The sequence below is a fragment of the Solanum verrucosum genome, unplaced genomic scaffold, assembly GCF_900185275.1.
Source record: "Solanum verrucosum unplaced genomic scaffold, falcon-dt-bn FXZP01000163.1, whole genome shotgun sequence".
Classification (NCBI taxonomy): Eukaryota; Viridiplantae; Streptophyta; class Magnoliopsida; order Solanales; family Solanaceae; genus Solanum; species Solanum verrucosum.
The window spans coordinates 3,143,918-3,169,834 of record NW_026020379.1 but is presented as its reverse complement, the minus strand read 5'-3'; the positions used below and the strand labels follow the sequence as shown (position 1 = coordinate 3,169,834).

Genomic DNA, 25,917 nt, shown 5'->3' with positions numbered 1-25,917 from the left:
TACTTCGTATTAATCTCCATAGGGGTGTACACAACCTTGTCATCAATAAGACCAGCCCTTGTAACAAGATCACTAGCATACTTTTGTTGTGTAAGCATGATCCCAATAAGCAAGTATAAAATCCCAAGTCCTTATTCTTAAATGAGGTATGCAAGAATTCTTTCAACTTAGTAATATTCTCTTGATCATTTTATGTGATAATGATATCATCAACATAGATGAGAAGTATTCTGATACCTATTGGAGAAGTACGTAGAAACAAGGAATGATCTGAAGAACTCTAAGAGAAGCCCGTTGTTTGAATCGTTGATAGAAATTTGTCAAACCAAGCTCGGGGAGCCTGTTTTAAGCCATAAAGATATTTTCAAAGACGGCAAACTGCATTTGGTCTTGGCAGAACACAACCAGGTGGTGGTTTCATAAACACAACTTCTTCTAGGTTGCCGTGAAGAAATGCATTTTTCACATCCATATGATGTAAGGTCCAGCATCTCATTGAAGCCACAACCAATAATGTCTATACCGTTGTCATCTTAGCAACATGTGGAAAAGTCTCCTCATAACTAGAAAAACATAAGATATTCTGAAATAGTATTCTATATTGATTCAATATACAATAGAAAATAAATATTTATACTTATAGAATTGTAGGGTTAGAGTCCTATTCTAGGAAGGATTATATGTGGTTATAAATATTTATTTTGTAAATCAGCCCTATTCTAAGAAAAATATATTATGATTACTATACAATTATAGCTTTGCCTAACAGTTACTTCAGCTGTGCCCCTCCTCTTTCGAGGGCATTTCCATTCTCAAGTTTTCATTTTCAATATTCCCACTCACAATGTTAAAAACAGTTTTCTGGTGGCCCAAGAGTACCAATTTTCCCATCACAATGACATCAGATTCCTTTCAAGAAGTTTCTTCACATTCCAGACCGTGTGGTGTCTCAGAAAAACAAATCCTCTCTTCTTATTTATACCCAAAGTTTGTATTGCTTTTATTATCTTACAATTTGATTGTATTTTAACATTAGGTGATTCTGATCATTTGCTTTTATAAAAAGTAAAAGTTGAACCAAAAGGAGGTATTGTTGGTTTCATGTGAAATACTAATGTGAACTACTAATTGCATTCAAGAATATGTACATTCACAAAGAAGAGAATTTTCTAACTTTGACTGCACTAACCAGAAGGAAAGCACGACACAATTCCTGATGCATCTAACTTTGACTGCACAAACCATATAAATCTGCCTACCCTTTGATGATATATTATTTTAGAGTCTGAATGTAAATTAAACATTTTAAAATCATCTTAAAATGACACTACTAATACCTCACCAAGAAGGTAGATGAATTGTTTGGCCAAGTTTTTTTCTCTTGATGATATCTTGACCTTAGTTTTTTTTTTCTATTTAGATTCCTGTTCGTGGGCAACTAGATTATCTAAGGGAATAAAGTCCTTTGGATGTTAATAAGTATGTCATTTATGACAGGAAATTTCATCCTTTCAAAAAGTATGTGACGTCAACAAAATTGGGTTTTGAGAATCTTAATTCGTGCAAGGGAGTTCCTCCAATGTGTCAATGTGTACATATTAGGTGTACTCAGACAATATTGTTAAAGATTGTAGTTGGATATTATAGATCTAGCCGTGCATTCCCCAGATATGTTTATTGTGCAAAGAACTGTGGGTTTGAAAACTATTTTCCTGAAATTTTATGGATGCTAATTTGCAATGGAGTTGTCATACATGTCTCAACTAGTAAAATTATTGCATGTTTTATGGATCGTAGTTCCTACCGCAGAGGGGGAGGGAGAGGTGATGACAAAGTTGTACTATGTTGATGATAAGAATCATGGTTAGTGAATTTGTATTTTTTGGGTTTCACCACTCAGTACACAAAGCTCAATGCCGTTGATTCAGGTTCACACTGGATAAGCCCTACTAAGGACAACACATTTACGTTGAAAAAAGGATTTTAGTTACCTCTTGTTAAGGGTAAAAAAAGTGTCCTTTATATGAAATAAGACAAGAGTATACAGGTCCGCCATGGGAAAAGAAGAGTTGGTCGAACAATCATTCTTTACTTCACGGGTCAATAAATCAGTAGTCCTCCAATTCCCCCTTGAATGTTTATAAGAAATAACTTATGCCACTCATATTGCTCCAGATTGACAAATAAAAAGACACTTGTAAATAGAAGTTTCTTGTGTAAACATTCAAGTTCATAATCGGCTTCTCGACAGTCAATAGACTTTAAAATGATCAAATCGATCCCTAATGTATGTGGATTGGACTATTTTAGTCCTTCATACATATCACGTAACAGAAAGTCCTTAATGCATAGAAAAAATGATTATTTTGTTCCTCAAACAATTGCAAAAACAAAGGCAAGAACTTTGAAAACAATTGCTAATGTTTTTATTTTTGAAATATTTCAACCAAAATGCACTTGTCTAGCAATACTGTCTAAAGAAGATTAAGAATAGATAAAGAAGAGAAATATTGTGTAACATAATTGAATAAGTCTTCAAAAAAAAAAAAAACAAGTGCAGCAAATCAGAACGACTGATATGTGAACAAATCATGCAGATTAAAAGTGCCTTCATCTTCAACGGCGAGTGTGTAAACTGCTCCATATTCCATCACCAACGTATGATGAGGAGGAAAAGGGAGGTAACTGAGCTGGAGCCTCCCCTGATACTTCATAACCGGATTTTCCGGTTTGAGCAGTTGGTGCTATCCCAGCATCAAAAGTTGGTGCTATCCCAGCATCAAAAGTTGGTGCTATCCCAGCATCAAAAGTTGGTGCTATCCCAACATCAAAAATCGAACTGACATCATTGTCTTCGTCCATGGGGTGACTGAGTAATGCTTCAAGTTCACTCCCAATTCTACTAATAGGATGACCGGAAGTTCCACTGCTAGCTTCAACATTCACAAAAACATTTTGGCCTGAGAGCTCTCCTCCGACAACTGCTGTCATTTGCTCAGCATTGGTGCTTTCTCAAGGACACATGCTCTCATTGCTGGTATTTGTCACTGCTTGTGATCCCTCGCAAACAGGTCCAATCATGTCCACAGCGTTTGGAACTTAATAAGTTCCACCGAATTCAGCATCCACAATATTTATATCAAGAATGCTTGGTTTTGCTCTTGCTTTTCTGTTCCCTTTCTTGTTGGCTTCGATACGCTTGAAATACTTCTGGGAATGGGTAGCCACCTGCATTGCGGTTCTTTTTATCACACAGTGCCTAGATATACTTCTCCAGTCACCGTTTCCATATATATCCAATCCCTGGAGAAATGACCAATAGCAGGAAAGATAGAGAAATAACTTATTATCCAGGAAACAAGCTGGAAGGACAACATTTACATAAAACTTTTACTCTCTCAAAGCCTTCTGAATGCACCCCAAAAAACATTAAAACAGAAAAATGACCAGACTCCCAAAAAAGACAAGAAAATAAACCCTCAAAAACTATACACAGGAAACCAACCTGTGTTCCTCTTCTGTTAAAGGAGTCCCTCTTCGCCATCCAACATCTACTTTCGTATTTTTGTTGGCATTGCTTTGCATTTATGCATAATTAGGTAATGGAGCGCCTCCAGAATTGATGGCATCGATATCTTCTAAGAGTATATTATAGTGATTCTTGATCTCATCAACTGATTTTCCAGGAAGGGCTTCTTCCATCTTCATAAGTAGATTGTTATCGTTAAAGTATATCGCTAGGATATTCTCAAAGATTTTATCCTCCTCCCTAGTCCATAAGGAGCTATTGCATGTCCGACCGGTGCTCATTTTCTTTTAGATCTACAAGGAAATATCAAGAATGAAAAAGGAAAGTACTTGAAGAGGATTCAGAAAATGGATGAGTGTCAATATATGACAAAAGCAACCATAAACATTGGACATCTAAGATAAGATTTTTTGTAACCCTTGACATTTAGTAAACAAAAACAATCGCAACAAGACATGTATTCTTTTAAATCATCTATGGATACTAAGAGAAGTAATAAGTGACTGGTAAAACGAACAAACATGAAGATACAAGTGGTATACTACCCACATAGGTTCCCAGGGATACGAAGCATATTATGAAAGCATCTATGTTCTTTACCTTTTCTAATGGACGGAATGTTTTATAATAAGAAAGAAGACTACAAAGAAAAAAACTATTTTTCTGGAGATAAGAAAAAATTATATCACTGGAATATATATTTCTTTTCTTGTTAGTGACACAAAAATAAGAGATCTATGGCCCTGTACCGCATAACGGGAAACAAAATCATGTCAATCCAACATATGTTATCAAAAGAAATAGATCCTCATTTGTTAAGAGTTTCACAATAAGAGCATTATTCTAGAGTAATACCTAAGCAACTTTCTCTCATGAAAAAAGTAGAAATTTAAAAAGACGAATGTAAGCAATATCAATTAGGAAAGTGTCATTTCGCATTCCTTCATAATCTACCCCAGAATCCAAGAGTAAGTCAATCATTATGATACTGCCAATACATCCTCTCCGGTATCTTCTTGTTACATTTATACAACTTGAAATAGCAAATCGAAAAGGAAAAACCCATATTCCCTTGTCACACAATCTAACTATTTAAAACTAGTGAATGTGCAATGACAAATTATATTCAAGACAACAAATCAAAAGTAAAGCTATACAAATTCTTATTTTTCCTTTTTGAGAAACACTCAAATCTCTACACATTTTAAAAAAGAGTCCCCGAAAAAATGTTGACAATACAATTTTTCTCTCCTACTTAAAATAGAAACAAGATGAATCTCATTATATTCATTTCTTCAGAATCTACCTCAAAACCAATATCTAAATTAATCGTTTCTGATTGTCTGCAAATTATTGTTCATTTAAATGGAAGATTTATAGAATCAAAAACATATCCAATTAATCTCATAAGTAAGGTCTGGGTATGGTTTGATATAGTGGACGTAGACCTTACCCCTACCTTGGGAGGTAGAGAGGTTGTTTTTCAATAGACCCTCGACTCAAAGAAAAGCCTATCAAAGCAGATAGAAAAGAGAATATTTGTATAATCCCACAAGTGAGGTTTGGGGAGGGTAGAGTCTACATAGACCTCACCCTTACTTTGGAAGGTAGAGCGGTTGTTTTTCAATAGACCCTCGGGTCAAAGAAAAGCCTATCAAAGCAAAAAAAAAAGAAGAGAAGACTTGTGTAATTTCACAAGTGAGGATTGGGGAGGGTAGAGTCTACGTAAACCTCATGACCCTTACCTTTGGAGGTATAGGGACTATTCCCGATAGACCCTGGCTCAAGGAAGAACATATCAAATAAGATCGAAAAAGGAAATATTTACAGAACCAAAAAGAAAACAAAGAACATACCATGTGTAATCCCACAAATGCGGTGTGGGAGGATAGGTAAATAACTATTTATGATAGACCCTTAGATCAAGGAAAATCATATCAACAAAGATCCAAAAAGGAATGATTTATATAACCATGACAACAAACCAAAAAAGGAAAGCCATAAAAGATCTTACTTTTTCTCTATAAATTATTTTTGATAGATCCTTGGCCAAGGGATAAGCATGTCAAAGCAGATTAAGAAAAGGGAAGATTTACAGAATCGTGACAACAAATCAAAAAATAAATCCAAAAAATATCTTTCTTTTTTCATAAAATTCATATATCTATAAATTAATTTTCATAAACACCTAGCATGTTAAAGAAGATTACCATAAAATGTCGGGACAACTGGGGGCAGAACCTGATGGTCACAAAGCTAAGCACAGTCAAAGAAAGCTTTTGGACGAATCAATCTACAGTGACTAGTATTCAAGTATTCAAACACACACATACACATATATATAATCAAGAAAAAAAACTAGAGAATTTTGGGCAAAGAGATTAATTTCACACATGCGATTTGTCCTTACAACATTTCCAAAGCTTAATGTACTTGTTACTTCACCAAAATATTTCTTTTAGGAAATTTCATCAATATTTAAGGAGATAAGCATATCAATATTAGTGTAATCTAATTTTTTTAATAGTTAATGTAATACAAACAAAAAGTTTAAAATGTGCTGAGGTGTGCTACCTAACCTTCCAAAATACAAAAAAAATTGTTTTGAGGCATTAAGGGACATATTGCGGTAAGGGATAAAGTCGAAGAGGGAGTGATCGAAGTGATGAAAAGGAAAAGCTTCCAAAGCTTGCCTTCTTTATTTGTTTCCGCATGTGTAGAGGACAATTGTTTTCATATTTGATGGCCAAGTCAGGTAAGATACTCCCTCATAAAGACGACTTAGTATCCACCAGAGATAAGTTTGCTCTACCATTTTTTTATGAATACAATGTTTAGATAGCAATATACCATACATCATCAATTTGAAGGACAAACCTACAAACAAAATAATTAGGATACGGGGGAACCTAGAGATATTTTGAAAAGGCAGGATAAAAAAACTATTAGATAATTTATTTTTTTGGTCAAACGAACACATTTTATTCAAAACATCTAGAGTATCATTACTACATCTCATACAACTAGTCTTGTAACACCTCGCTATTTGAAAGAATTAGATAGAGTCCTTTTTGGAAAGAATGAAAAATCTGGAAAATTGGTTAAGTTATATTAAGTTTGAGTTTTGGGTCAACTTCAAACGACCATAAATCCTAGATCAGGATGAGTTAGGTGTGCTACAGGATACCGTAAGAAATATATTTGAATTTTCTTTCCAACGCCGTAGAGTTTGCTCGATTCCAAGTTTGTATGACTGAGATATGCCCATTCGAAGTTGAGTTGTTCAAATAAGGAAAGTTTAAACCGGATTTTGGAAGGGTATTTTAGTCTTTTCCTTACACAATTATTTTAATTCGTTTTTAGGAATTTATTTGGGGTCTAATCCGAATTAGATCAGTTTAGTCAATTGGAAATTCACGCTAGGGCTTGGAGAAAAGAGAAAAGAGGAGAAAGGAGAAGAAAGTTCAAGATTCGTCAATTTCTTGGAGATTTTCGTGTAGATTTCGCCAAGGGTTAACCCCTATGAGGTATGTGAGATCACATATCGTTGGGTTAGTTCATCCACGCGCCAATCATGATTCAATTCAGCAAAGTTGTATTGTTTTGAAAGCAAATCCTATGAGTTCTTGATATTAATTCTTTTGAAATCTTGTGGGTTCTTGTTGTTGAAGTTTCTTGAGGTTGATTCATGTATTTAGGTGTGATTTCGAGTTGAATCTTGCATATATTGAGGGTATAGTCGATTCTAAGTGTTTGGGGGGGGGGGGAGACTAAGTTGAAATAGGGGGTTTGGAGTTGAAAAATGAAGGAGAAAAGTCGGAGTTCACCTGGGCGGCGCCCCAACCAGAGCTCCCCAAGTAGGGCTCTGAAGTTTGGGCTCTGGGGAGCCACACCAGCCAGAGCGCCCCAACCCAGCCTCTGAAGTTTTAAGGATGGCACCCCGCGCCTCTCAGAGCGCTAGGGACGCCAGTTCTTCCCATTTCCCCTCCTTCTTTCCGTACTAGTTCCTTAGACACGTACCTATGTTTTCTAGTTGATTCCAACACTCTAAGGTGCGTCTAAACATCTTGAAATCATCCTTAAACATGAGATCATGAACCTTGAATCCATAATTCAATTCAAGGAAAGTTAAGAGTCAAGTTAAGAAGTTAAGAAATCAAGTCAAAAGAAGTTCATAAGAGTTTTTCAAAAGTCTTTTGCAAACGTTTTAAGACTTAAGTTTTGAGTTGAGTAAAGAGTAAGATGAAAGTTCATGTTACGACCCAAGAGCGTCCCCTAGTCGTAACACGGCGTACTTGACCTCGAAGGGGTCTTATACAAGCCCTTAGCATATCATGACATAAGAACATAGGAAAAATGCAGAATTTTTTAAAACTTTTCTTTACAATCAAAGTCTTTATAAACATGAAAGAGTATCTATGACACTATGTCTCAAACCATCTATAACATAGAATTAAATCTCTTTAATACAATCTTAGGGACACGACCCTTACAAAAGTCTAAAGACATAAAAGTAAAGACAATAAAGGACATGTGGTTGAGCCCTCGAACACAATGAGGACTCACCAATCTTGTTCTTCTTGATCTCCTATGAACCTAGCCACGAGGATAACATCCAATATATCCAAAGCCTACACTTATAGAAAATGTAGAAATATGGGTTAGCACAAAATGTACCAAGTATGGAAGCCATGCAAGAAAATCCTTAAAACATGCATAAACAAGGACATTTTGTTTAAAACCATGCTTCATGCTACTTTTGAACATCATCTTTGAAATAGTTGGAGAATGTAGCTCATAAGACAAACCATGCACAATTCATCATAACATATAGAATATCATCACAATTGCAAACATATTCTTCAACACAACATAATGCATACTCCCATCTTCACAAGACATAGTTCACATACATAAGTACATAAAAAGGTCATATCAACATAATAGGACTATCACATGAGCAACCCTAAGCTAAACTTGTGCAATGCATAGCTAGGATCCCATAATCCTATCTACACTAAGTCTCACTTTTAGGCTACCATGATCATGTATAACATATGTTCACACCACATATATGCAACCCAAAGTCATACTAGTGCAATGCAAAGGTAAGATCCCATAACCCTACCAAATGCTAAGTATCACATTTAGACCACCAACAACATACATATCTTCCTTTTAGTTCATTCATAACCAACATACATAAGTAATTAAGGAGACATTCATGATCATAACTCATAACAAGTAAAGTCAACCTTAACATTCATTCACATCACACATATATAATTCAAAGTCTTCATTACATAAGAGGACCTAACCCTAACCCCTCTTAAAGTCCACTTGTGCAATGTATGGGTGAAGTCCCATACCCCCACTCATACTAATTAGTACCTCTTATGGAGTCATGATTAGAGTCCATGTTCTTATTATAGCTCGTATTTGTATCATTTAGGGATAATATCATTAAGCGACATAGACCATGTGAGCTACATGGAATCCAGTATTTTACTCCCACATCGAAAAGAGAGTGTCCTACTTGCCAAGGTAGACCATACATAATAGCTTCTATGTGGATCTACTAGCTAAGACCTACGGGGGGACGTAATTATGAGATATGGGGATTGCTACTAGAAACCCGAACTTACTAAACGTAGAAGGTTTCCATCCCATGAGACAACATACATTGGGAAGCCGGACTTCCTAAACGTAAAAGCCTCCCATCTCACATTCATATCCGCTCGGTGCTAAGCATAATTCCCTTTAAGAGTTACATTAAGTCTTTTACTTAACTTTAGGTTATAAGAGAATGCACTAGGCACTCAAACCAACATTCATCATAATAGCTCAACTATTCATTAAGTGAGAACATCCTTTCACTTTAGAACCATCAATAAGTGAGTAAACCTTTCACATTATAATTCATAGTGTTTTCATGAGAATTAGACTTTCACACAATAATACAACCATAGTCATAACATATCATACATGGTCATATCATATCGTACATAGTCATATCATATCATACATATCCATGTATAAGGGGTATATGCAAGAAGGATCTTGCATCAATACCACAATATACACAATAAGTAAACACCTTCACCTTTCAAGTGGATCAACATGGTCATGTACATTTCATGCATAATAGTACGTAAAGGTGAATATGAGAATGAGCATTTCAATTGACACCATAGACACATCATATTCGTGTTTATGCATGGAGTATGTGTGTGCATGATTGTCCTCACAATGGCACAACAACAACAACAACATTAACATCATAGACACCTCCCTTCTCAAGGGGGTCACAACATGTACATAGTATCCCAACTCATGCACAATTCACATATATTGTATTTAAGGATCTTAGACCATGTAAATCAACATATCTAATATTCATTACAATAGACATGGAAGCATTCATCATAGCAACACCAATCATGATCATAACATAACATTCATATTCATATCGTATCATACTTAGTCATATCTAGGGTTGTAGGGAAGATGGACCTTATCTCAACACTACAATACATATGGCAAGTAAGCACCTCCACCATAAGTGGATCAACAATTCATAATTAGAATACTTGATAAGTAAACACCCCTACCGTAAGTGGATCAATCCATTCATATATATAATAACTTCAACATATCATACCTTCATGTATTTCCCTTCATGGCCAAGAGTTAAGATCAAGTCTAACATCTTAGATTTGGCACAATAGATAGAAGAACATCATAATCCAACAACATAACCAATATGATTATATTCAAGGTAATTCATATCTACAAGATTCTATCATATTCCATTCATGTCTAAGTGATCTAAACCAAGGCCATATATCAAGAAATTCATCAACCCTAGAAGATCACATCTAAACCCTCAATTTGCATCTTTCATGATATAACCCTAGACCAAGTCAATTTCATATTAGATTCATAGGTTAATAAAGAATACATGTAGAATTATACTTAGATCATGTAATTACATCATAAGCAATTCTCATTCAATCAATTGAATCAACTTCTAACAACATTCTTTGTGTAGAGAAGAGCCATAGCTAGGGTTGGGGAAAAACTCATGGATTCTTTAGAAATCAAGTTAAAATCATCTTAAATCGGTAATATAATCCATAAAAAACTTAGATCAACCATTTAGAACAACTTTGAAAGGAATCCATGGGGTTGAGTTGAAACCCTAGCTTTTGAAGATTTCTAGAATTGAATTAAAAGCTTTTGAGAGGTCTCCATGGGTGATAGCTACCCATGGATGAAAACCACCATACCTTAGGTGTAGAAACCCACGAAAATCCTAAGATAAATCATCCATCTTCTATCCCCTAGTTTGGTTTCTTCATTGGTCTTCAATGGTGTTCTTGGAGAAAAGACTTTTGGGAGGGAAAAGAAGTTGGGTTTTGATTTGGGGTCTTTAGTTGTAGTGAATTAATGAATTAGTTTAGGGTCCTATAAGTTTATATAAGTCATTAATTAAACACCTAACCGACCTTCCTTAACCCCCACTTAATTAACTAATTAAAACACTAAACCTCAACTTAACTGAAAAGCTGTCAAAACAGTCCAACCTACGCCTAGCCTTCCATGGACCGCAGATCAATCCACTGGCCGTGGTTGGCTTCTGTGGTTTGGGACTGTAGCTCTATATGTTGAAGAATTCAAGGAATACTAATTATGGACCTACACCCTTCATCCATGGACTGTGGTCTGGTCTACTGGATGTGGAAAGCATCCGTAGGTCACCACTTAGGTGATCAAACCTTGCTGTCTAAGCAACTTTGGGGGACTATTTTGGGGTCCTCCTCAAGGACCCCTCGAGTGGTCTTTGGGGAGTCATACTCAGACGTTTAACCCCTAAACATGATGTTCTAAGTATGGGAGTAACTTCTACAAGTTTTCACCCTCATACAACACTCCAATCTTCAATGGCAAGGCTATTAGAACTCACTAGTTCAAATTACTAGTTTCCGGACGTTATAGTCGTAGCTTGACGTTTAGCCCCTAAACTCCTCAACCTTCACTCAGGGAGCAATTTAACAACATATAATCAAGTTACTAACTTCAAACTCACATGTGAGGCTCTAGTTTCACCTACTAGATTCCATCAAGCATTAGCTAGGTCTTACTAGTTTTTTAATGGGTGTTACAGTTCATTTTAAAAAAGATTATACGGGAACTAAGTATTTCCAAAAGTTCAAATGTTTTCAGAGGAATAAAGGAAATATCGATTTCCAAGAGAGCTTTTAAGCTAAGTTTTGAGTAATTATCTCAAACCAAAGAAAGAGTTTTGTTTTATAAACATATGAGCTAAGTATATTTTTGGGAGTAGTATTGAGCACCGATATGGAAATGCAAGTTCATAATAACTCAAGTATCCATAAACCATGTAGCCATCATGGGTTGAAAGGATCATACTTTTTAGCTGATTTCTTAGTGCCTTTTACCATAGACTAGTGGACCACTTAGTTAAGGCGTTCTATATGACAACTAAGTATAGGACAGTCCTGGCAGTGTTTTGATTTAGTACTTTAGTTGTTAGGATGATCGGCGTCTTGTCCCGACATCCCTCTTTGATTTAGAGGCTTCATAGACGAGTAGTTATAGTCCTTTAGTCTTGTATTTCAGATGTTTTGCTGAGACTTGAGTAGCCATTTTTGCTAGTTTGAATGTTTCCTTAAAGACATTCTAAGTTTAATTCATAAGTTTCCTATTGGAGATTATTTCTTATGTTTAAGTCTTCCGCTAAGTACGTAAGCTAGGTCAAGGGTTCGCTTGGGGCCATCAATGGTTCTCGAGTGTCAGTCCCACCTAGGGTGTAGTCTCGGGGCGTGACAAGTCTCAACCTTATCCAAAACCTATACAATTTCTCTTGTTTAATTTGATGTATTCCCTCTATCGAATTCTAATCTTTTGCAGACAAGTTTGTGAAAACAAATTTTCTATATTTTCAGGATGATCACCACATTACAAGCATTGTAACACCTAGAAAATCAGACCGAGAAAAAAATTGCAGAAACCTACCTAAACTAGTGAACCACGACAGGATTCACGGACTGTGATAGGGTCCACGGTCTGTTGACCTGCCCGTGGACTCAACCCTTAGTAGCAGAGGTGGATCCCCTTGCCCAACTAAGGACCGCGGAAACCTTCACGGTCTATGTTCCTCACAACGGGTCGTGGTGGCATCCGTAGGAGGCTAACCAGTAGGCCACCAAACCCAGCCCTCACACCCCCTCGCCCAAGTAAGGACCACAGGGGTCTTCACGGTCAGTGGTCCTGAAGAGGGGTCGTGGGGGTGTCTGTGAAGCCTAACCAGTAGACGCCTAGACTTGAGCCTCGAGACCTCAACCTAAATGAGGAGCACATGGACCTTCATGGTTCGTGGTCCTCCACACGGGTCGTGGTACGAGCTTGTGGACCAAACCCCAAAACCTCCAGCTCCTGGCCAAGGACCACGACCAGCCCCACGGTCCATGGTCCCTTTTACGATCCGTGAAAGTGGCCGTGGTCAGCCCCATCATATTTTTAAGTGGGGATATTTCGGTCTTTTCCCCTATTCGTCGGACACCTAAACTACATCGTTTAACCCTAAACTACGTGGTTTTGATCAGTTTTAGCCTAGAAACATAACTATAACTTACCTAAGTCAAATCATTCATCAAAACATAGAAGACTTAGAGCGTAAGAGGAGAAAGAGACGAGCAACCCTAGTTCAAGAACGCAACAAGGTTCCATCAGTTCCAGCCCCTAAATCAAAAGATTTCTCCATGAATTTCGTCACCAGGTATGTGGGATTTCACTAGTGGGTTCCTTTCACCCATTAGGTCCCTAGATTTCAATCATATTCTTGATTCTCTTATTATCAACTAGACTCAGGGTTTTTAGAATTATAGCAGATTATCATGAATTAGTTATCTAAATGTTCCAAATCAGATTATCATGTTATTACTTGGTTTCTTGCATGAATTTCAAAACCCTAGCGATGTAGTTCTTTAGTTCTTGAATTACACATGTTAGGCCAGATATTTCAGTTATCTGAGATATACATGCCTCAGTTTTTGAATGTGTCATTATCATTTTATTAATGTGCATTCTCAGTTTGCATATCAGTTTTGAGATATCCATTATATTACATTAATTCAGCCATAATGTGTTAATGACTCAATCTATTGGGAGTAGCATAATACCGAGTTGGACTAGGGTCAGCCACCCATATAGTCCCAGAACTACGAGCCACGTAGGTTGTAAGTCCCCTCTGTGGGCATCATCTAGTGATCACGCCAGTCATGTCTCTATACGTTTGGCCAGGTATATTAGGTCCTCTCGATGGGGCGTATACATCGGACTCCACATTTAACTCATGTAATTTTATTGTCGGTTATTAGTGGCTCCCACAATTTAGTCAGACTCTATTGCATTGACCATTTATCAGTACATTCAGTATTCAGTCTTAGCATGTTATAAACTTGGTCATTGCATTCAGTTAGTTCAGTATTCAACATCTATACCATGTTTATATTATATCATTGCTTTATTGCTTTATTCAGTTATATGTTATTTCAGCTTTACTATATCTCTCATGCTCAGTAACTTTCAAGTACTGACAGATACTCTGCGCTACATCTTCTCGTGATGTAGGTTCAGGTCCTCAACAGTCAGATCACGCATAGATCGGTTCCCGATCTTTAGTTCAGCAGTATCGGTGGTGAGTCCTCATTCTTCGAGGGATAGTGACATGATTATTTTCTTGCTTTTAGCTTTAGTTTCAGTTTTACTAGATCTTATTGGGGCATGTCTCAATATTTCTAGTCAGTAGAGTCTTTATTTCAGACATAGTTAGTTTCAGCTTTAGTTGTAGAGTTTGACTTTTCACTTGTATTCAAACTCTCGGTTTATTCTTATATTCAAACAGTATATGGGTATTCCCCATCATTTCAGATTTTAATATGATTTAGCTTTCGCATAGTTTTATTGCTCAGTTTATCATTAGTATGCTTATGATTATGCCAGCAGGGTTAGGTTAGGGTCCCTTGTGATCCTAGGTTCCGTGTCTGCGTCCAGGGGGTAGCCTCGGGGCGTGACAAACTTGTATCAAAGCATTAGATTTAAGTGTCTTAGGATTTCTGAAAAGCCGCACTAAGTAGAGTCCTTTTCATGGGTGTGAAGTGCACCACATCTAATGAAAAAGAGGATGCAAGGTGTTTTAAGAAAAACTTCAATTACTTTGGTACTTTTATCGTGCGTAAGGTATGATCTAATTCCTCGTGCTAATCCTTCGTTAAGCGCTTTCAGATCATGCCTCCTCGTATCGCTTACACCAGGAATGCAAATGTCGCTCCTCCAGTCCCAGATCAGGAAGTTTCGAATGCAAAATTCAGGAACACTATCCAATTGTTGGCTCAGAGTGTGACCAACCTGAAAAATAAGCGGGCTTCAATTCCAGCAAATGCTAATGTTGGGTCAGCTGCAGCTAGAGTTCATGATTTCGTTAAGATGAATCTGCCCGAGTTCTTAGAATCGCAACTTGGAGAAAATCCGCAAAGCTTTATTGATGAGGTTAAGAAGATCTTTGGAGTGATACAAGTAACTAGAAATGATTGGTTTGAGTTGACATCTTACCAGCTTAAGAATGTAGCTCATATCTGGTATACTCAGTGGAAAGAAAGTAGGGGTACATATTCAACTCATATCAATTGGGAATGCTTTAGTGAGACCTTTCTGGACAGGTTCTTCCCAAGAGAGCTAAGGGAGACAAAAGCTCAGGAGTTTATGAATTTGAGGCAGGGTTCGATGCCAGTCCAAGAGTATGGGATCGAGTTCATAACTCTCTAGGTATTCTCCTTACATGGTTGATGATTCCAGGGCTCAAGTTAACAAGTTCATGTATGTGGTATCCGATCTAATAAAAACAGAGTGTAGGAATGCTATGTTTCTTGGGGACATGAACATCTCTAGGCTCATGACTCATGCTCAGTAGGTTGAGGGTGATACGCTTAGGGAACATGTCAAGGAAAATAAGAAGGCTAGGACTGGGAACTATGAGTATTCTCAACAGAAATCGGGTAGTGGAAATCGCTCGCAGGGTCAGCAGAAGTCTTCAACTCCAGAGCCTTCATCAACTAGTGTTCCATCCTCCAAGTTTCGAAATGATCAGAAAGGAAGTGCACCAAGCTCTAAGTCTCAGGGGAGTTTTCCAGGCACCATAACCTACCCAACTTCCCCTAAGTGTGGTAAGAACCATCCGGGCAAGTGTTTTGCATGAATGAAAGATGTTTTGGATGTGGTCAGTCTAGTCATAGGTTGAAAGATTGTCCCTCTAAACAGGGTCAAAGAGGTAATAATGGTAGATCTCAGTCCACAACTTTAGCAGCACCAGCAGGTCGCCCGACTCAGCAGGGTAATTCATCTAGTACAGGTGGCAGTCAGCGCCAAAACAAGTTGTATGCTCTCTCGGCTCGCCAGGATCAGAAATATTATCCTGATGTAGTCACTGGTACGTTACGAGCCTTTGACCTTGATATTTATGCATTGCTAGATCCAGGGGCTACTCTTTCGTTTATTACTCCTTATATAGCGACCAAATTCAGTGTTAGTCCAGAAACTCTCAGAACCCTTCTTAGTCCCTACTCCAGTCGGTGACCCGGTTATAGCTAGACGGGTTTACAAAAATTGCCATGTCACGGTCTCTCAGAAAGTCACCTCAGCAGATCTTGTAGAGTTAGGAATGGTAGACTTCGATATAATTCTAGGCATGGATTGGTTACATTCTTGTTATGCCTCAGTCGATTGTAGAACTAGGATTGTTCATTTTCAGTTTCCAGACGAACCAATCTTAGAATGGAAGGGTAGTAGCTTAGCGCATATGGGTCAATTCATTTCTTACCTTAAGGCTAGAAAGATGATTTCGAAGTGGTATCTCTATCATCTAGTTCATGTTAAGGATTCAAGCTTCGAAACCCCAACTCTTGAGTCAGTTCCAGTAGTTAATGAGTTTCCAAAAGATATTCCCGGAGTTCTTCCCGAAAGGGTAATCGACTTTGGAATTGATCTCCTTCCAGATACCCAGCCTATCTCTATCCATCCTTACAGAATGGCTGCAGCTGAGCTTAAGGAATTCAAAGAGCACTTGAAAGACCTTCTAGATAAGGGCTTCATCAGATCTACTATTTTTCCATAGGGTGCACCAGTGTTGTTCGTAAAAAAGAAAGACGGTTATCTCAGAATGTGCATCGATTATAGGCAGTTGAACAAAGTCACAATCAAGAATAAGTACCCCCATCCCTAGGATTGATGACTTGTTTGACCAACTTCAGGGTGCTAGTCATTTCTCGAAGATAGACCTTAGATCCGGTTATCATCAGCTTATAGTCAGAGATAGTGGCATTATGAAAATGGCCTTCAGAACTTGGAATGGTCATTATGAATTTGTAGTAATGTCATTTAGACTAACCAATGCTCATGCAACTTTCATGGATTTGATGAACAGAGTGTTCAAGCAGTATTTGGACTTGTTCGTTATCGTTTTTATTGATCATATCCTAATTTACTCTAGAAATGAGGAAGAACATGCTAGTCATTTGAGGGTTGTCCTGCAAACCCTCAAAGATCGTCAATTATTTGTTAAGTTCAGTAAGTGCAAAATTTGGTTGCAGTCAGTTGCTTTTCTTGGGCATATAGTGTCTAGTGAAGGGATTTGAGTGGATTCCCAGAAGATAGAAGCAGTGAAACAATGGCCCAGACCTACCTCTCCTACAGATATCAAAAGTTTCTTGGGTTTGGCTGGCTATTATAGAAGGTTTGTGGAAGGATTTTCATCCATAGCCTCTCCATTGACTAAGTTGACTCAAAAAAAGGTTAAGTTTCAGTGGTCAGATGATTGTGAGAAAAGCTTTGCAGAATTGAAAACTAGGTTGACTATAGCTCATGTCTTGACTCTACCAGAGGGTTCAGACGGTTATGTTATCTACTGTGATGTATCCATAGTCGGCCTTGGTTGTGTGTTGATGTAGCGAGGTAAGGTTATAACATATGCTTCTAGACAACTTAAGGTGCATGAGAAGAACTATCCAACTCATGAACTCGAGCTTGCAGTAGTGGTGTTTGCACTTAAGATTTGGAGACATTACTTGTATGGTGTTCACGTAGATGTGTTCACAGACCATAAGAGCCTTCAATATGTGTTCACCCAGAAAGAGTTGAATCTTTGCCAGAGGAGATGGCTTGAGTTCCTCAAGGATTATGATATGAGTGTGCATTACAATCCTAGTAAGGCCAATGTAGTAGTAGATGCTCTTAGTAGAATATCGACGGGTAGTGTAGCACATGTTGAAGAAGAAAGAAAGGAACTAGAAAAGGATCTTCACCGTCTTGTTCGCTTAGGAGTTCGTCTTATGAGCATATCATATGGTGGTGTAATGGTTCAGAATGGGTCATAATCTTCATTGGTAGTGGAGGTTAAGGAAAAGCAAGACAATGATCCGATATTGCTTGAGCTAAATAGTGAAATCCACCATGAGAGGGTTGAGGTTTTCTCCAAAATGGGAGATGGTGTGCTTCACTATCAGGTTCGATTATGTGTTCCTAAGGTGGGTGAGTTGAGACAGAAGATTCTTGCAGAAGCCCATAATTCCAGATATTCTATTTATCCAGACGCCACTAAGATGTACCGTGATCTGTGGTAAGTCTTTTGGTAGAATGGTATGAAAACGGATATAGCGGATTTTATGGCTAAGTGCCCTAACTGCCAGCAAGTGAAGGTAGAACATCAGAAACCCGGAGGTATGACTCAAGAGATCGACATTCCTACTTGGAAGTGGGAAGTGATCAACATGGACTTCATCACAGGTTTACCTCGTACTCGCAAATAACATGACTCCATTTGGGTGATTGTTGATAGATTTACTAAGTCTGTGCGCTTTTTGGCGGTTAAGACTACAAATTCGGCAGAGGACTACACCAAGCTTTACATTAATGAGATTATGAGGTTGCATGGGGTTCCTTCGTCTATCATCTTATATAGAGGTCCTCAGTTTAGCTCTCATTTCTGGAAGTCGTTTCATAAAGGTCTAGGTACTCAAGCTAATCTTAGCACAACATTTCATCCGCAGACGGATGGTCAGGCAGAGCGTACCATTCATACCTTAGAGGACATATTGAGAGCTTGCGTGATCGATTTCAAGGGAAGTTGGGATGATCACCTTCCTCTTACAGAGTTCACCTACAATAATAACTACCATTCCAGTATTCTGATGGTCCCTTATGAGGCAATGTATGGGCGTAGGTGTAGATCTCTAGTTTGGTGCTTTGAAGTAAGTGAAGCAGCCTTGATAGGGCCAAATTCAGTTCATTATGCTATGGAGAAAGTTCAACTCATTAGAGATAGACTAAAGCCAACCCAGAGTCATCAAAAAATCTTATGTAGATGTAAGGAGAAGGGAACTAGAGTTCCAAGTTGATGATTGGGTTTTCCTGAAAGTGTCGCCTATGAAAGGGGTGATGATATTTGGCAAGAAAGGGAAGCTCAGTACTAGATATGTAGGCCCTTACAAAATCTTGAAAAGGGTTGGTAAAGTGGCTTATGAGTTAGAGTTGCCAACAGAACTAGCGGCAGTGCATCCGGTCTTTCACATTTCGTTGTTGAAGAAATGTGTAGGTGACCCAGCATCTATTGTGCCTTTAGAAAGTTTGGTTGTGAAGGATAGTCACTTATGAAGAGGTGCCAGTTGAAATCCTTAATCGTCAGGTTCGAAGGTTGAGCAACAAGGAAGTCACTTCAGTTAAGGTTTTGTGGAGCAGTTAGTCCGTAGAGGGAGCTACTTCGGAAGCAGAAGCAGCCATGAAGGCCAAGTATCCTCACCTCTTTTCTTCCAATTCCACTCTAACTTGAGGTAATAGTTCCTCTTCAATTTTTCGGTCATTCATGCGTTTATTAAGTCTTAGTATCATGTTCCTTCAGTTTGTACTTGCATCTTTAGTGTATTTGCATGTTCTTGGAACTTATTTTAGTCAGAAGTCAGTTTCCAGTGTTTAGTGGTAGGGTTTGCAGCTCTCTCCCTCAATTTCAGCTAGTTTAACCTTCATTGGAGGACTAATGTTCCCAAGGGGGAGATATTGTAACACTTCGAAAACCAGAACCAGAAATTTTTTGTAGAAACCTACCTGAACTAGTGATCCACGGTAGGGTTCACGGACCGTGATAGGGTCTACAGTCCGTTGACCTGCCCGTGGACTCAGCCCTTAGTAGCAGAGCTGGATCCCCTCGCCTAAGTAAAGACCACGGGGACCTTTCACGATCCGTGGTCCTCACAACGGGTCGTGATGGCATCCGTAGGAGGCTAACCAGTAGGCCGCCAAACCCAACCCTCACACCTTATTGCCCAAGTAAGGACCACATGGACCTTCACGGTCTGTGGTCCTGAAGATGGGTCGTGGGGGGATCCGTGAAGCCTAACCAATAGACCCCTAGACCTGAGCCTCCAAACCTAAGCCTAAGTAAGGAACACAAGAACCTTCACAGTCCGTGGTCCTCCACACGGGCCGTGGTAGGGCCTCGTGCATTAGACCTCAGAACCCCCAGCTCCTGGCCAAGAAGCACGACCGGTCCCATGGTCCGTGGTCCCTTTCACAGTCCGTGAAAGTGGCCGTGGTCAGCCCCGTCAGATTTTTAAGTGGGGATATTTTGGTCTTTTCCCTTATTCGTTGGACACCTAAACTACGTTGTTTAACCCCTAAAGTACGTTGTTTTGACCAGTTTTTCCCTAGAAACATAACTAGAACTTACCTAAGTCAAATCATTCATCAAAACTTAGAAAAACTAGAGCGCAAGAGGAGAAAGAGGCGAGCAACCCTAGTTCAAGAATGCAACAAGGTTCCATCAGTTCCAGCCCCGAAATCGAAAGATTTCTCCGTGAATATCGTCACCAGGTATCTGGAATTTCACTCGTGGGTTTCTTTCACCCATTAGGTCCCTAGATTTCAGTCAGATTCTTGATTCCCTTATTATCAACTAGACCTAGGGTTTCTATAATTATAGCAGATTATCATGAATTAGTTATCTAAATGTTCCAAATCAGATTATCATGTTATTACATGGTTTCGTCCATGAATTTCAGAACCCTAGCTATGTAGTTCTTTAGTTCTTGAATTACACATGCTAGGCCAAATATTTCAGTTATTTCAAATATACATGCCTCAGGTTTTGAGTGTGTCATTATCATTTTATTAATGTACATTCTCAGTTTGCATGTCAGTTTTGAGCTATCCAGTATATTACAGTAATTCGGTCATAATGTGTTAATCACTCAATCTACTGGGAGTAGCATAATACCGAGTTGGACTAGGGTCAGCCACCCATATAGTTCCAAAACTACGAGCCACGTATGTTGTAAGTTCCCTCTGTGGGGATCATCTAGTGATCACACTAGTCATGCCTCTATACCTTTGGCCAGGTATATTGGGTCCTCTCAATTGGGCGTATACATCGGACTCCACATTTAGCTCATGTAGTTTTATTGTCGGTTATTAGCAGCTCACACAGTTCAGTCAGACTCTATTGCATTGACCATTTATCAGTACATTCAGTATTTAGTCTTAGCATGTTATAAACTTGGTCATTGCATTTAGTTAGTTCAGTATTCAACATCTATATCATGTTCAGATTATATCATTGATTTATTGCTTTATTCAGTTATATGCTATTTCAGCTTTACTCTATCCCTGGTGTTCAGTACCTTTCAAGTACTGACGCATACTCTGTGCTACATCTTCTCGTGATGTATGTTCAGGTCCTCAGCAGTCAGATCACACATAGATCGGTTCCCGATCTTTAGTTCAACAGCATCGGTGGTGAGTCGTCATTCTTCGAGGGATAGTGACATGATTATTTTCTTGCTTTTAGCTTTAGTTTCAGTTTTGCTAGATCTAGTTGGGGCATGTCCCAACATTTCTAGTCAGTAGAGGCTTTATTTCAAACATAGTTAGTTTCAGCTTTAGTCGTAGAGTTTGATTTTTCACTTGTATTCAAACTCTAGATTTTATTCTTATATTCAGACAATATATGGGTATTCCCCATCATTTCAGATTTTTATATGATTTAGCTTCCGCATAGTTTTATTGCTCAGTTTATCTTTAGTATGCTTATGATTATGCCAGCAGGGTTAGCTTGGGGTCTCTCATGATCCTAGGTCTCATATCCTCATCCAGTGGGTAGCCTCGGGGTGTGACAAACATGACGTATCTTGGAACATATATTCATCGATCTTAGCCAATCTCTCCCTTGTCAACAGTCTTCTACGCATTGCAATTCTTCTAATGAAACTGTGGTTAGGGATATTTTAATAGCGTTGCGCTCATTCATTTCCTTTGTGGAGGTGGAGGTTGGGAATGATCCCAAGCATTGTGAGGGATATTTTCACTAACACCAATTATAAAACTTGATTAATATTAGACCTTGTTTGTTCACATTGAAGAATATATGCTTTGTTAAGTTTGAATTAAACTTGATTGAAATTCATTCATTTTAATAGGATGTTTCAAGTTTTTAGAATAAAAAACCACCCAATAAACAGACTTTACACCACCCACTCACTCTTTTTAGTAGCTTACCAATTATGATTGCTAGTTAATTCTTTCAACGAAATTATTAAGTACTACACTACGACAAATAAAGGATTTTGCGACAATTACTTTGCACCAATAAAATAATTGTTGTTATATTGTATTCAACCCTAATAATCAATTATAAATGTCGCTTAAAGGAAAATCTATTGTCACTAAATGTCTGTTTTGTTGTAGTTCTAGCGGACTTCAAATAGATATGCGCAACTTGAAGATTACTGGATTGGGCCTTTCGGTTTTAAAGCAATCCGGTAGATGTAATATCCTCAATTTCAAACAAGTTATCTCATGCAACACGAGTAAAAATGACTTGATGGTGTAAACTTTACTATACTAACGGAGCACATAACTTGAGCTTGTAAAAACGCAATGTAAAATAAAAAATGGATATCATCAAGATTCCAAATACCATCAAAACTTCCTTGCGCACATGCACACCACCAAAAGACTAGCAAAATTCATCTACATTAGATATTTTTCTGAATAAGAAAAAAATTTGCAAATTGTAACATTGCGGTAAGATTAAGCAGCATCCATTAGAAGAACAATATGTTATATCAACTGCTATCTCACCAATCACTTGGTATGCTCTTTGTGATATCAGAATCACCTGAGTTGGAGTAAGAGAATGGAAAAGGGTTAAAAATTCCCTTAAACTATGCGAGATTGAACAAAAATATTCAATTTCACATAGTTTAAGTGCATTTTTTACCATTTTCCGTAAAAAAGAAAGTACTTCAAACATCAATCCACATTGAACTAACACTAATAGTCCTACCACATGCAGTCCCCAAATCAACTAGAGGGAGATATATAGTACTAGAACAAAAAATTCACAAGAAACAATATACCAATCTAAAGAACGTGATCATAAATATAGAAAATACACGACATCTAGGGTGGCTATTCTCTCTATTTGTAATCTGATACAAAAATCAATTGGTTCCGTCAAACTAGCTATATGTTGTCTATTGTCAATGATTTCCACGTATGGTGGCAAGATGATATCTTGAGCAGTTACATATCCAGGACCTTTGACACAAATAGCCGCGTCAGAAATTCCAAATAAGTTACTTCTTAATACAATTTTTTAAGAAACCAACATACATGACCTTAATTTCTCTTGTTCTCTTCTTTTGTAGACTGATTGAATATCAAGCAACAAGGTTGAAACAACACCACTAACTATTACAATTTATAGATCATATCATTAAATTTGTTAGTTAATTGATCTCATGTAGCAATGTTTATTTTTTTTTGCATTTCACCTTAATAGATAGTACATCGCTATTAGATACTACACATTTATAACGATTCACATGCATATGCTTATCTATAGTTATGTAGTTACAGACATAGACAATTACGCGTATTCACATAGAAATCCCACAGTTCTAGAAATTAAGATAATAAATTCAGCAACAATATTACATCCCAACTGAAGAAGCGCCATATAAAGTGTTATCCAAAAGCTGTGGAAAATTTTGCTTGTATGTATAAGTTGTCAATACATACACAATAATGTTTATTAAAATTAAAAAGATAGGCAAACAATCCAGTGCGCATAGGCTAGAAAATTGGACTATATGATTAATTAACTATATCAAGAAATAAATGAAGTAATGGCTATAACAGAGGTATCGATCAAAATCTGCAAGAAATATTATCTTATCATATATATATATATATATATGTCGTAAAAGAGAACCCTCAACCCGGTGACGTGCTTCCACCAGAAGCAAGGATTCTCTTTTTATTTATTTATTTCCAAAATCGCCCTTCCCCTCTGCAATAGGAACCCCGCTTCAGCCTTCAACAACCGCTAATTCTCCCATTCATTTTTTACCACTGTTTCCACTCTTCATAAACATTGCACATGTTTACTTACAACAGCCGACCTGCCTAAGTGGCACCCTCACAGATTAAGATTCTTATTTAACCCTTCTTAAAAGTCACAACCTTACGGAAAAGTCACAACTTTTCATAAAAGTCAGAACTCTTCATAAAAGTCACAACTTTTCACAAAATGTTAGTTGACTGATTCAAAAGTCATTAAGTTATTGTCAGTATTAGGAGCCTTCTACATTTTCAGTTTACTAGCATTTGGAGTCCTAATTTAGTTGAAGTTAGTCAATTAGTAGATCATGTGATATTGCTTTATTTTCTCTCTTAGTTTGTTGTTTTCCAAGTACTATTTAAAGTCTTGTATGCTGGTTTTCTGAAGTAATAAGAAACACTCAGGTTTCTCTCTGCTTTTCTTTTATTGTATTGTCTTTGTTTATCTCTTGTGCCATCAATTTTGGTATCAAAGCTTAATTCCAGGTTAAGATCCATCCTTTCCTCAAGTAGGGATTTGTAAAGTAAGAGAAAAAAAAAGAGTGAAAGCGACCAATGTCCGCATGAAGTGATATTGCACATCAATGTGCTTGGTTCTTGTCACGACCTAGGGGTACACCCTAGATGTAACATAGCATATAGGACCCCGAGAGTCCCCATACAAGCCACTTAGCATTCATAACATAAGAAATAGAACATAAGAAGTAAAGACAACATTTCAAGTCCAATAGTTTTCAAAATTATAAAGCGGAAGTCTAAAAACTTTATCTCAATAGCCATCTAATACAATAGAATGAAATTGGGCCTAGCCCATACATCATATCCAAAACTGGAAATAAGAAAGAAACTGAAATCAATGAGAATCCATCTTCGAAGCATGAGAACTCACCAAAGCTCGAAAATCAACCTCTAGCCACGAAACTGAGAACCCTGAATATCGGACCCTACATTTGGGGAAGAATGTAGGCTTTTATGCGTTAGTACAAAAATGCACTAAGCATGATAGCCATGCATAAAAACATTTAAAACATGCTAAAAGGGACATTTTCATGAGTAAGCAATGATCAAGCTAAAACATGCATCCTGAGAGTTTAGAAACCATAAGTCATAAAACCATCAATGCAAGTGAACATCATGTTAAAACATACTTACGATACTTCCTTGAAGTAACCTTGATTCATTATTATTGTGGGTATGAGCCTTAATCGACATAAGCATCATGTGAGCTATAACATGATCCTCGGTGTCTCCCACACCGAAATGGGTTGCCCTACTTGCCAAGGTAGAACCATGGTTGAGCTAAAATGGATCCACTAGCTAATGTCATGACCCAGACCGTCATGATTGGCACCCACACTAACTCTCCGGTGGGAAAACCACTACTACAACTCAAACCAAGCAACTAAACCAAAACTAAGACATTTAAGTTACAAAAGCAAGCGAAATACTAAGGAAATAAATAGAGTTCCCATAAACTTTAACAAAAGTCTAACAATAATAAACTAACAATGCGGAAGAATTAACCAAGAACCTGAAATTCAATGTACCAAAACATCTAAAGTTCAACAAGTCTAAACAAGAAGAGATGCAACCCCAATCTAATGAACTAATCAACTAACTAAAACATAGTCTAAGTCCGGAAATGTGGACATAGACGAAAAGAGAACTCATGACAGCCCAAAATAATTGGCTCACCCTTGAAATAGAACGATCACTGATCTCCTAAGCGAGGTTTGTCAATAGCCGCTTGAAGATGCCCTGTACTCAACAAAAATAAGAGCAGGTGCAGTATCAGTACACAACTACAGTGTACTGGTAGGATCATGCGGCTATCTCACTAAGTGCAACATACATAAGTCATCACAACAATATAATCACATGTATATAACGAACATATAGAATATCATCAACATATACGA

General features: G+C 37.7%; 1 pseudogene; it reads right to left on the bottom strand.

Moving 5' to 3' along the window:
* Positions 1–2,616: 2,616 nt before the first annotated feature.
* LOC125839084 (transcription factor DIVARICATA-like) lies at positions 2,617–3,810 on the bottom strand (annotated as a pseudogene).
* Between the last annotated feature and the right edge of the window lie 22,107 nt (positions 3,811–25,917).